Source organism: Psammomys obesus, unplaced genomic scaffold, assembly GCF_907164565.1.
Source record: "Psammomys obesus unplaced genomic scaffold, mPsaObe1.curated_primary_1811, whole genome shotgun sequence".
Classification (NCBI taxonomy): Eukaryota; Metazoa; Chordata; class Mammalia; order Rodentia; family Muridae; genus Psammomys; species Psammomys obesus.
This window is the reverse complement of record NW_026588752.1, coordinates 8,542,760-8,555,982: the sequence shown is the minus strand read 5'-3', so window position 1 is coordinate 8,555,982 and position 13,223 is coordinate 8,542,760. Positions and strand designations below refer to the sequence as shown.

General features: G+C 42.7%; 1 long non-coding RNA gene across 1 annotated transcript in view; it reads right to left on the bottom strand.

Moving 5' to 3' along the window:
- The window catches only part of LOC129674596 (uncharacterized), a 90,503-nt gene extending 77,755 nt beyond the window's left edge, over positions 1-12,748 (bottom strand). The window contains exon 1 of the long non-coding RNA XR_008719813.1: positions 12,528-12,748. This is a non-coding gene — a long non-coding RNA (uncharacterized LOC129674596). The remainder of the gene's footprint in view (positions 1-12,527) is intronic.
- Between the last annotated feature and the right edge of the window lie 475 nt (positions 12,749-13,223).

Sequence of the window (13,223 nt, the reverse complement as noted above, 5' to 3'; positions counted from 1 at the left end):
TCTATCTATCTATCTATCTATCTATCTATCTATCTATCTATCTATCTGTAATTCCACCACCAAAAGCTAATTAGCATGAACCTTCACCCTCAAACTAGCTACTACCTGCCCACTGTGCAGTGGCAGAATAGGGCTGCTCAGCAGGAGGGGAAGCCTGGACTTCTCCTATCTCTGAAGTTAAGAGGGTTTTAGGTGTGGATGTACCACAATCAGAGTCACAAGATGAACTGCAGGAGTGTGTCTGGGATTGTGCGTGACAGAATTCAGAAAATTCCCTCTGTGTTGTATAGTTGCACTTAAGAGGCCATGTCAAAGTCTAAAAAAAATAGGGCCTGGTCAAATGGCTCTCCTGGCACCCACTGCCCGCCTGCATATGTACTGTCGTGTTTATCTCATATCTGAGAGCACACTATGTTCATATTTTTATATTGTTGTAATGTTATTTTGTGAACCAATTCACAAGTCAATAAAGAGCCTTTTATAGCAAGGGTTCAAAGGCTATCCAGCATTCCAGCATATAAACTTATCATTGAAGCTCTCATTCATTATTAGACCTATGAGATGATTTTGTCATTGTAAATAATAACTACATTGAACACTTTCCTATAAAAATCAGTGTAAATAAATAGGGCTATCTTGTTCAGAAAGGTTCCTAAAAGGAAAATTACTGGGCCATGGAGTAGAAACCTTTTCTGAGTGTTACGTTTCATGTTGTTCAATTTGCTTCCAAAGAGATGGTACTGAGTTACCATGGAAATTAGGGCATTTTCATTATTTTAACAATTTTTTAATTACACAAGTGACTAATGGAATACAATCTCCTTGGAAAAATATTTTTAAAGACATATCTCTTTTAATGGCCTCTTCCCATGTCTTAAGCCTGTAGGGCTTACCAGTTTTTATTTACAAAAGACCTCTGTACTGGCTCCAATATCTAGGTCTCTTACAACCTTTTATCTGTGAACTAACTGAACATGTGTCTCTGTAACTGCAGACATTCAACACTTCTGTATAGGGACAGCCTCCACAAGGGCAGCCTTCACACTGGCAGCATCTACAAGGGTGGCATGTACACCATGTATCTTGGTTCATGCCTCCAGCTGTGGGCCTTGGAGGTTTTTGCAGTAAAACAGATATTTCCTACTTTTCCAAGGGACAGACATCAATTTCCTTAGTCATTCCCTACACATACAGATTTGAAACATCCCAGTCTGCTTTTCACAAACTGTGCTGCCAGCAATACCTTTACATGAACTATTTTTTGTTTGTTTATTCGTTTGCTTGCTTGCTTGCTTGTTTCCTCTGCTCATAACTAAGCAGTAGAACTTCTGAGTCATTCCTGGGCTATTCACACTTTCAATTTTAATAGATTCTGTCAAATTGTATGTTATTTAAAACTTTTATTGATGATTTAGGTATCATCATCAAGGCTATAAGTGATGTGTTCAGTTTAGGTTAACAACTAAGGTCTCTTTACATTTTATTCATCAGCTCTCCACCCGTAACTGACCTGTGGTGTGCAGTGAATGAATATGGGTTAGGTACTCTCCATCGTTTCAGGGCCCCACTGGACATCTGAATCCTTTCAGCATTTGCCAAACCCCTGATCATCTTTCCAGACAGCACTCAAATGTCTGCTCTTGGAAGCCTTCCTTGGAGATGAGACTGAGTAAGGCAGCTAAGCTTCCATGTCCCCACAGCACCCTTATTCAAGGGCTCTTCTTACTGCACCTTGTGGTTAGCTCTAAACAGAGTTATCTGGATAGTTTGGGCTTTAATGGCACATCACAATTGAGGCACATCACAATTAAAAATATTTGCAGATCCCTGAAAATGGCAAGAATGTATGTATGTGTTGAAAGGAAGGAACCAAGCATATACAGCTGTCTTTACAGACAACACAAAAAGAATATAAAAATTAAAAGGTCAATAACTAACTCTCAATGGTGATTATGAGTTCAATAAAAATGATGAAAAACTGGTAAGTAAGTTAGGATCTCCCACAGGCACACAAAAATGGAGCCATAGTCATCTCTCTGGAAAGTATTTATAACATTCTTAGTTTGCTGTTTCTTCTTGAAACCTGGAGGATTTTAATATGGCTTACCTTTTAAAATAGATCACAGAGAATGAGAGAGAAACCTGCCGAAGCAATTGGAATACAAGAGCTCATTGTCCTAAACTTCTAGCGAGGGTGTTGACTCTGAAAAGTAGATGAAGAAAGGGGGCTGGGAATAAATAGAGCAAACATTAACAGAAGTTGCTACTAGGAGCAGGAGTGGTATGTGAGCTGCCTGTATTTTCATTTCTAAGTATCTCAGTTTATTCTACCATGTGCATACTTTTAAATCAGAGAAATAAAAATGACCAAAACATTTTTCAGACATTAATCCAGTTTCTAAGAAGAAAAGTTAGATACAGTTAAGTGTATATGTGTGTAACAGGAGAAAATACTTCCAAAAGAATTACTCCCCAAATCTCAGATTAGATAGTCACTCATTCAGTATGCAGCAGAGGGCATGGTGAAAAAGTCAGTTACAGTTCCTACCCTCACAAAGCTTCCAGTCTAGTAAGAGCCAGCAGTTCAAATCCCAAACAGGGTGGAGTGTAAGAGGAAAAAGGGAAACCTGGCAGCAGGACACCTTAACCTCTGAACACTTGGGGAAAGAGGTTAATGGAAGCCCATCTCTCACATGCTTAAACATACTTACCCTGATATGCAAAAATGTTGCTTCCAAGAAACCCTTGGATGTTCAAGGTTTTTATGTAAAATGGCATAGTATTTGCATAAAATCTACACAATGTATATGAAATATGATGTATTTCATCGCCTCTAAAGTACTAACAAAACATAAATTTTGTGAAAATAGTTCAGAGAACATAAGTATAGTTCAGAGAATATAGTTCTCTAACAAAATATAGTTCAGAGAGTGCTGCATGAAAATCTCTCCATGTTCAGTGAAGATACTTGGACATGAAAAATATATTTTTGACCAGCACTGACTGAACCCACAGATAAGGAAGGCAGCCAGCTTTTGTGTACCATCTGGGAAATCTCTGTAGAAGGAAATTAAGAATTTTATTTCTATGAGGCTTGACCACTTGTCTAGTTTTGGAAAATGATATTCTTCAATTCTTTACTATCATGTGAGCCTGTAAGTAAATGATAGCTAGGCTCTCTATCTGAATACATACTCAAACTTCATGCATCCTTTGTTCCCCAGTAGGAATTCCATATACATGGGATTTGATGTGTTCCCAGGAGTCATCAACGAGAGACCTGGTGTATCTGCACGTTTCCTCCTCTGATGATGACTTGGACCATGTTCTCTCTCTCCGACCTGCCATCTTAAGTGGACACATGGCCCACACTGCATTACACAGACATTGCTGCCATTATCTCTAGCACACAGCTGCCACTTCAAGAATTATCAGCACGTCTCCAGGACCTACAGAAGAGCCTGTCAGATGTAGACACCTGGTAGATTTTGTTTGTCCCAAGGCATACTCATTGCTGTTTGGCACTCTCTAATGACACTTATATCCCCAATCAAAAGTTAATAATATCATACTTGGTACCCTGCTACAGTCTACCCTAAGAGCTTGGCCATGTTTCGCCTCATTTAATCCTCCAGAAAACTGTCTGGACATCTATGTCATTGTTTTCCAGTAGCAGAAACTGAGGGTCAGAGAGACCAAAAGCCATTTAGCTGGTGACAAAGAAGGGACTTGAACCATTCCCTAATTAAAACATCTGTTTTCTTATCCAGTAACCTAGTGCTTCTTGAAATGCCCCAGTCAGACAGTTCACAGACAGTCTTTGCTTTGATTACGACATCTGTTGCACTCAATGTGTATTTATTTAAGCATGTATTAGAAAACAGTTAACATAACAGCATAATATATATGACAGGTCATACTGAACCTTTAAAATTTGTATCAGTTACACAAATTTTTCTTTTAGATTATTTCCTTATTTCTAAAAATTATGTCCATTTGAAAATAACGTTGAATAAGAGACAGAATAATGTAATCTCAATTATGAATCTGCTTATTTTAAAGGGGAAGAACTAGAAATAAACTTCCTCAAAATATCCATATATGGATTTAAAAGAAACACATATAAACATACATATATAAACACATACAACCACATACATGTACGCCTAGGCACATGTGGAAACTAAATTTTAAATTCTCACCATGCATTTACAGGGTTACAGAATGCTTCCTAAGATTTAAACTGTATCTCAGATATCCTCAAATAAGATTCCACACAGTCCCTAAATTTCTACATTTGAAGTATGTTTCTTCTTTTTTTCTTTCTATTTTTGAAGCTTAAATAGCCGAATAAATTAAAAATAGCTTTTAAATAAAAAATGAGCTATGAGCCCTGAGTGTTCCTCTGCCTCATTTCAACTCTGAGTAAATGGTGAATTACTGCACCTGTGGACACAGTGATTTCTAACTACCAAGCTGCCAGAAGCAGAGTGCAGCCATAATGCTACCTATTCCCCTTGCTACAATATTTATGCAGATTAGACTGTACATGGGCTTCCGGATGTGAAGGTGCCCCTGTGGGGCCAGAAGCCCATCACCGAGACTCCCCTCAACGACATTAGAGACTAGAGCACCTACTTCTCTGTGATACTGCTCATTACTATTGGACAATTTCTGTCTCTACACTTGTTCTGAAGTGCTGATCACATTCTGCGGGCATGTGCATGTGTGTGGACATGCATTGGCTGGTGGCTTCCAAGCAAGCCACTTCATTAAGAAGCAGTTTAACTTGGAGGTTGTATCAATTGAGACCAGCTTAATGCAATGGCAGCACTGCACCTAAGATGATTCAGCCAAGCGAAGTAATCATTATGTATAGTGTTTTACACAAGGTTGGAATGGCTTAGTGTTTATAAAATAACTATCTGGGATTCATAATGACTGACCTGCTGTGAGATCCATGGCACAGCAGAAGTCTTACGTGGACAGGAACTTCATATATGCTGCTAGGATACTGCTATATCTTCCCTCCTGACAAAAACCCACTAAGCAAAAAAATGAGCAGTACCATTTGTAACATGCTTCAAAGTTGTTTGTTTTCTAAATTCAATCTAATATGTGTTACCTGTGGTTTGTACAGAAGAAAAAAAAAGAAATAACCCTAACCAAAAATGCTCGCTAAAGGCCTGCCATGGGTTTGTAGAAAAACATAACAGGAGACTACATGCTGAGTGTGTATGCTGGCCTCAGGAGAGATGCCACCTCTACCACTGGCCAGAAAAGGGCATCTAGAAAAGGACCCTCGATAAGAAGGTTCTGGACAAACAAAGTGGATACTCTTGGCCAACAGCACAAATGCAAAGCTATACAGTGATGGTGGTGGGCATGGAACTCACCTGCTCTCTCTTAGGACTTCCATTTTCCTATCTGCAGAAGCTTACTGCTTCAGCCTGAGACTGGATCCCCTAGTTTAAGGGAAATAGGTCCAGATCTGGGCATGTGACTCAGCTCCCACCAAAAAGTCCTATCAGTGAGTGGTGGCAGGTGCGATGGGCCTCTGGAAAAGAGCCTCCAGCATGGGGAGAAATGAGGCTCTTCACAGCCCTGTTTCTTGTTTCTGAAAGGCACTGCATGTCAACTGGGCCTCGGGACTGGGATCAACATTTTAAGGCCTTAAAGAAAGTCAAGAATATCCCAAGATTCCAACTGGAAATCTGATATCACTAGCTGGCCAGCACCAGAAAACATACACATAGCTTTCTTTAGATGTGATAGAAATTTCTTCAAATGGTGTTAAGTGCTGTTGTCCATGTATTTTGTTCCTTGTAGCAAATAGCACTAATGGCTGAGATTCAGTTCATGGAGACAAGTCTTACAGAGTGCTGGACAGTGTCCCAAGACATTGGCAAGAGACGTACTGAGACAGGACTCCTAGGGTGCTGGGTAGTGCCTCAGAAGATGGCAAGAGAGGTCAGGTGGCAAGTACTAAGTGATGGGCCCTTTTGCCACATCCTAAGAGTTTGGCACTCACTTTCCAGTGGAAGACTTCCTCTAGGGGTATGTGAGGTGACTGTGGTAGCAGAGATAAGGAGGACATTGAATCCCACAATGAAAAACTAGCTCTTCACTATTCTTTTCCAGTACTTTCCATGACAGAAAGTATCTGTCACAGTTTAGACTAAGAATTCCTTAAAACCTTTATTAATCCTTGCTTTAAACTGAAGATTCTCAAACCCTGGGTCTTTGACATGCAAACAGGATCTAAAAGAAAGTCAATACCATTATTTTGTTCCATTGTTATAATTCTGAGAATCACCTTTTGGTTATACTAAGAGATGCTAGGCTTTTACATCTTTATGCTTCTTTGAACATATATTTAAATTTTTTTCAAATAAGCCAAGTAACAGAAAAATTCCAAGTAAGGCAAATGATGATTCCAGAATGAAAACCACCACAGTTTGATCAGAGTTGATCAGACACACCTGATAACCACTGAAAACATTTAATCATGAAATAATAAAATTAAACTCCCCCATAAAGATTTTGTGAGCAAAGCCAGACATTAAGCCTGCGAAAGAGAGAGAGAGAGAGAGAGAGAGAGAGAGAGAGAGAAACAAGTAGGCAAGGTGAGGTATGATCAGACTTGAACCAAAGGAAAATAAATGGTAAGGAAAGAAAAAGGAGAAAAACTCAAGGATAGAGCAAGAGCAAGGGTGATGAAGGAGGAGGATGCAAGCAAACTGGCTGCATGAGCCCACTGCCCCTGTACAACCCAAGGAGAGCACCCCTAGACTGCAGTTCTCAAAGTGTGTTCGTCACATCAACAATGTCAGCATCATCTGGAGACTTACTGGCCCTGCCATATCTTGGCTCTCACAAAGATTTCGACAGCAAGTGTGCGTGGACTGAAACTTCTGCAGCGGCAAGCCCAAATAAACCTTTCTCCTTATAACACATAACTTGGCATGGATTTTGTCACCCTAACAGAAACTAACACCACCTATTGAATCAGAACTTCTAGTCTAGCAGTTCTACAGGTTCCAATGCATGCTAAAATCTCAGGGCCTCAGGGCCAAGGAGGGAGGGAGAGAGAGCCTAGTCAAGTTAGTTGTGCAAAACCAACTGTTTACTTTACATAAAGCCTTTTGCCAGGCCTAAGTTTCTTCAACTACGAAATGAGTGGTTGTGAGACTGCTAGCACATCAATAAACCTTTCTGCTTCTGAGAGCCCAACCCTCAGGTACCCAACACCTTGCTTTAGTAACAGGGCCTGACTTTTAACAGAGTACTGGGGAACACCAACAGTGACCATGCTTTCCAACTCCTTAGTAAGTATGGCCAATGGAAAAATAGAAGTGATGCCTACATCTTCTGAAAAGCCTCCTCAAAAAGAAGACTTACATCTCTCTTTCTCCCTTTCTCTGTCCTCCCTGGCATGCAGACTACACATCCTTTTTTTGTTTGTTTGTTTGTTTGTTTGTTTTGTTTTTCAAGACAGGGTTTCTCTGTGTAGCCTTGTCTGTCATGGACTCACTTTGTAGACCAGGCTAGCCTCGAACTTACTGCCATCCATCTACCTCTGCCTCCTTGAGTGCTGAGATTTAAGGTGTGTGTGACCATGCTCACCAGATCACACATCTTGGCTGTAAGGGGGAAGGTACACTTTGAGAAAGGGGAAACCTGGGTTCCTGATGAATCCTGAAATCCACTCACTGTACCAACTCTGTTTCAGTCCCCCAAACTAGTTTATGTACAAAAAAAAGGGGGGGGGAGGCATTATTGTTTCAGCAATTCTTAGTTTGGCTTCTCTGTGCTCCTACATTATCACGAAGAAGCCTCTTCTACTTTGAAATGTTCTAAGAAGATGCTGTGTGACAAATGCAAGATATGCCAGCCTTTAATCCCATCATCACTCAGGAGGCAGAGACAGACAGATCTCTGTGAGGCTGAGGCCAGCCTGATCTACATACAGATTTCCAGGATAGCCAGGGCTACAGGCTATCCTGTAGGCTATCTTTGAGTCAAGAGACCTTGACTCAAAAACACACAACAAAAAGCAAGATCCCCTGTGTCTTGGAGCCCAGTCTGGGATTCTGCATTTTATGAGTTCCCATGGACTAAAGTTTGTTAGTAATGTATATCCAAAGGACAAGAGAGCAAGAAATTTGGGCTCTCCCATAGATGGCACTTTTTTTTTTTAAAAGAAAACAAAATTCAAAATTTACATTCTCTTTGCAATATAAACTCCAGTTACAATCAAATCATTAGGCCAGTTAGACTAGTATTTGTGAGTTTATGGATATATTGGGACGAATTGCAATCCCTGACTCCCACTTCTATGTCCTCTGGACCCTATAGCTTCCCAGCAGCCTCTACAAAGCTACTGTTTTTACTGGCAATGTAGGAAAAAGTCTTCAGCCCAGCTATGGGGTGTGAAATGGCAGCTGCTTGGCAGCATGACCATGGTTTTGATTCAAGACAGTATATCTACTAGAGGCAGCAAGAAGTAATCCAGATGAGCAGCCTGTCCACAGAGGGAACTGGAGCCCTGAGAGAATCCAAGTTATCCTGCGTGATGCATACCACGGTTTGCAAGGGGCAACCCCTGCTCTTTCTCACCTCTGTTTTTGCAGGATGAGGCATTTCAAGAGAAGCATGTCTGCATGATGTATCTCACCTTTGCAAATGAGTTGTTCGGTAAGGACGCACTGGAGGAGCTGGCTGTTCCCACCCAAATAGCTTGTTAATTAGTGCTCTATGCTAACACTCTATGGGAAGGTGGGAGGAAAATTCAGAGGCTTGCACACACTGCAGAATACCAAGCAAGAGGAAAAAAAAAAAACACAACTGAGCAATCACTCATTAAAACTGGTGAGTTCTAAGTAAATATGCACCATTTTCCAATACTGGGTCTCAGTGAAGAGCAGAAGTGGAATTTATAAAAGATATGTTCTGGGGATTGGTTCCATCTCTGTATAGCTCACCTTACGGTAGCAAGTTGCAGGCACTGCTGGAAATGAGGTGACTCCAAGAGTTATCCTATCCTTTCTTTGCCTTCACAAAAGTTGCCTTTAATGCTTGTCATTTTTATATTCATTAAAACATATATTTTGGCATTTTATTATTATTATTATTGTATATTTGGCATTTTATTATTAATGTTGCTAGCCAAGTAGCTATTGAATATTAACTTCCTTTGCAGTCAGATTACATTCTGCCTAGACTTACCTTTTATCAAAACCAATACTAAGGATATTGAGTCCTTCAATTCAATTAGAAAGCGTCTGGGTTGCTGTCTCTAAAAGGATCAATTGCTTTAAATATTTGTGCATGTATGAATGTGAGCTTGTATCATTTTTGGTAGTATCCGGTAGCTTCTTCTATATGGGTGTCATATTTTATAATATATCCCTGTGTTTTAGAGAAAGGAAAGGTACCAGGGCTCATGTTCTGTACAACTCTTGTGGGTCTCACTCACATACTAGTCTATGGTACCTATGGAAGTGCAGAGTACACAATATAAGCAGCCTTGGGGGAGGCTATGATTGCCACCATCATTAGATAGGCTTCTAGGTAGCTTGTGTGTAGGCTATTGGGAAATAGCTATCCATGTATGCTTCAGGAGCAGTGGTGAGGACATCAGAGCTCTAGTAGGCCAGTGTTCACTCTGTGTGATTATGGGGTAAGATATATGGCATCTGCCAAGATTTAGAAGAAAGAGGCTGGTGAAGAAGACATTAGCACTGCTTCCTGGAAGGTTCGGGGTATGGTTGGCTTCAAGACCCAGAGGGGGCTGAGCAGCAGGTAGCAGGGTACAGGCATTCCCTAGTCTATAACTTCTCTAATGGTAGGTCTATATACTACACAGGAAGGGAGCTTTGTAAAATTTATTTTCGAACCTCATAGCACTTTAATGTTTGCCTTCCCTGCAGGCTTCCTGGTGAGCACACTTCATGGAAAGGACTCCCACTGCCAGCAGAGTACTCCATCCAGCTCTTATCTGCAACTGTAGATCCCTTTAAAGATCCTAAATGGAGCTGCTGAACTGTTGTCATGGTTACCAGGGGACAGTTGCTGAGGCCACAATGTTTTCAAGGAGGGTAGCCTTGGGTTGAATATCCTGAGTTTCTGATTAGGCAACAGCCTTAAGAGAATGGTTTCTCCCTTCCTTCTCTCTTCCTCAAAGTGTCTAACCATAAACCTGACCCTTGATGACTCAGATGTCCCCAGGGGTCCTCCTAGTCTCAGTCCAGACCAAACCTTAAACAATCAGACTGATCTAGGGTGGAAGCACTAACTGAGGTTGGCATGACTTCTCCTGCAAACCAAGAGCGGTTCCTGGACACTGGGTCCACGCAACAACTTCTAGGTAAAAGATGCAGCTGAAGTAACTACCTGGACTCAATATGTTAATAAGGAGCATACATTTTAACACTGTTTACAGGCATTCGTGTACTGACCTCATGTAATTCACTAACGTAGCAAGGGAGTAGGAAATACTGTCCACATTTTATCTATGGGGAAGGAAGAACTTGTGGTGGTGATGCCAAAGGCTGCACAAGGAGCAAGCGGCAGAGCTGGGATTCGATTTCCAGGCTGTTTGGTTTTAAGGGCAGACCAGTTTCCTCTAAGCCACAGTTGCCATTTTAGATACTGAGAAGAATTGATAGCTCCAAGAGACCATAACCATCTCCTGGACACAAAACATCCATCTATTTGTTAAGTAAACATGCCCTATGTCTGTTCTGGGCCAGATCCTCTTCTGGTCACTGGCAACATAAATACAAATCACACACAGTCTCTGCCCTTAAGACACTAACTTACTGACAGCCAACAGTAACTTAAAAAGAGGAATCTACAAGACTCTAGTAAAGGGAAGTTGGAGAAATCATTCTGGAAAAAATAGTACCTGGCTAAGCCAGCTCAGTCTCATGTTGTGTTTGTTGGGGTTGGGGGGAAGGCGCAGAAAAGGGGGAACAACAAAGTAAGACCCAGCAATACTTTTGCTCAAAGAACTCACAGAACTGCAGAAATAATTATGATACAAATACAGGGAAGGAGAATAAAATCCCTGAATAAGGGTCCGCATAGGTAAGCCCTATAAAAGTGTTGGAGGATTGAGAGACTAGATGCAAAAGGCTCAGGAAGAGCAGCTAAAGATACAGTGAAGAAAAAAAAAAGATAATGGTGATGATGATGATTCTTTGAGACATGGTCTCACTATGTATCCCTGGCTGGCCTGGAACTCTATATGTAGACCAGGATGGCCTGGAACTCTCTTTGTCAAGTGATGGGATTAAGAGTGTGTGCCACCGCACTGGGCCAATATTATTCTCTTATTTTGTTGGAATTACTTTGGGCTCTAGCCTAGTTTCATTTTTCTTCTTTTCATTTCCCAATGAAAGAAAACATTTATTTAACACACATCTAAAGCTTATGCTGAGGGCAAAATATTACTTCAGGCCCCTGTGGAGTGCCCTATAGTGGAACTATACAAAGGCAAAGGCATTGAGTCCTTGAGTAAACAACCAACATGGTGAAACTCTGAGATAACATAGGGAACTAAAATTATTAATTCAGATTTGAAAATAGGAGCTGTCAGGAACGATTTCATTATTGCTGGTTTATCCATTTATGTCTCCATTCAAGATTCATTTTCTGGTATTTCCCATCTACAATGTCAACTCTTTAGAGCAGTGGTTCTCAACCTTTCTAATGCTGCGACCCTTTAATACAGTTTCTTGTTTTTTTATGGTGACCCCCACAACCATAAAATAATTTTCGTTGTTATATCCTAACTGTAATTTTGCTACTGATAGGCATCGTAATGTAAGTATGTGTGCTTTCTGATGGTCTTACGCACCCTATGTGAAAGGGTCGTTCGACCCTGAAGGGGTTGCGACCCACAAGTTAAGAGCCACTGTTTTAGAGCAAGCACTGGTCTAGAGACATAAGCCACTAATGCACTATAATGTCATATACAAGCATGAGCTGTACCCAGGGTCATGAACGCCTGTAAATAAGAAATCAGAAGGCAGAGTAGGTACTTTGGGGACTGACTCCTCAAAAGAAATAAGAGTTTGCCAAGTGGAATCGACAAAGGCATGGAAATGGGCACTGAGAACACTGCCCACAGGATGGGAAGGCTTCAACCTTTCGCCTTTATTCTCCAGTTAACGGACTACCATTAAAAATATACGAGCAGAACACGACCGTGAATGGATTTTCGTTGTAGAAACACCCTTCCGTTCTGCATGGATGGTGGGGTAGAAAGCACAGAGTTTAGGGCTCAGCCAGGGACGCCCCACACCATCTGCATCTCAAAAGAAGGATGGAAGAGTAGGCGGTGCGGGTAGAGGTACCGAGGCTGAAGGGAATCTCTTCCGAGATGTACCTTCGGGATAAGAACTACGTAGTTCTAGGCACCGCACAGCTGCCGGGGAAAACCCACCTCCCTTTGCATCCGTCCCCCCTCCTCCGCCGGAGGCGGAGCTCGGGCCAGAGCACGTGATGGCTGGGGCACCCACCTTTACTCAGGGCAGGCCTCCCGTTTATTCTCGGTTTCATGGGTTGCCACTTCGACCCCCAACACTTCAGGTCGATGTTTCAGTATGCAAGATGCCCATTCTCCTCCGAACGTCTCTCTATGAGCTTTGTGAGAAGCCTTCTTTGGGAACCTAAATCGCGAAGGGGTCTTTGCCCACAAAAAAGATGGCGACACACCGCTTTCCCTGGGTACGCGGACTCGGCTCCGACGCCGGTCCCGCTGGGCGAGGCGCAGGCGGAAGGGGCGGCTCTGAGAGGACCGGAGACCTTCCTGGGAGGGGCTCTGAGCCCCGGAGGCGTGGCCTAGTCGGAATTGTAGGGTAGGATTGGGCTTCCGGGTGCTGGGCGGGGCCTCCGCAGCACCCCGCCCCTCCTTCCTCGAACCGGAAGTGTCTCTCGGTCTTTCCAGCTGGTTGTCATTTCACTCGGCTCGGTCCTGAGGAGAAGGACTCAGCCGCGGCTGCGGGACCCGGGCACCCGAGGCAGTGGCGGCGGCGGCGGCGGCGGCGGAGGCGGCGGCGGCTGCGGCAGCAGCGACAGCAGAGGAAGACGAGGAGGAAGAAGGGAAGAAACAGAAGAGCCAGGCGGAGTCCGCAACGACAACAGCTGGGACTGCGGGACCGGGGGAGCGCGGCGGCGGCGGCGGCGGCGGCGGCGGCGGCGGCGGCGGCGGCGGC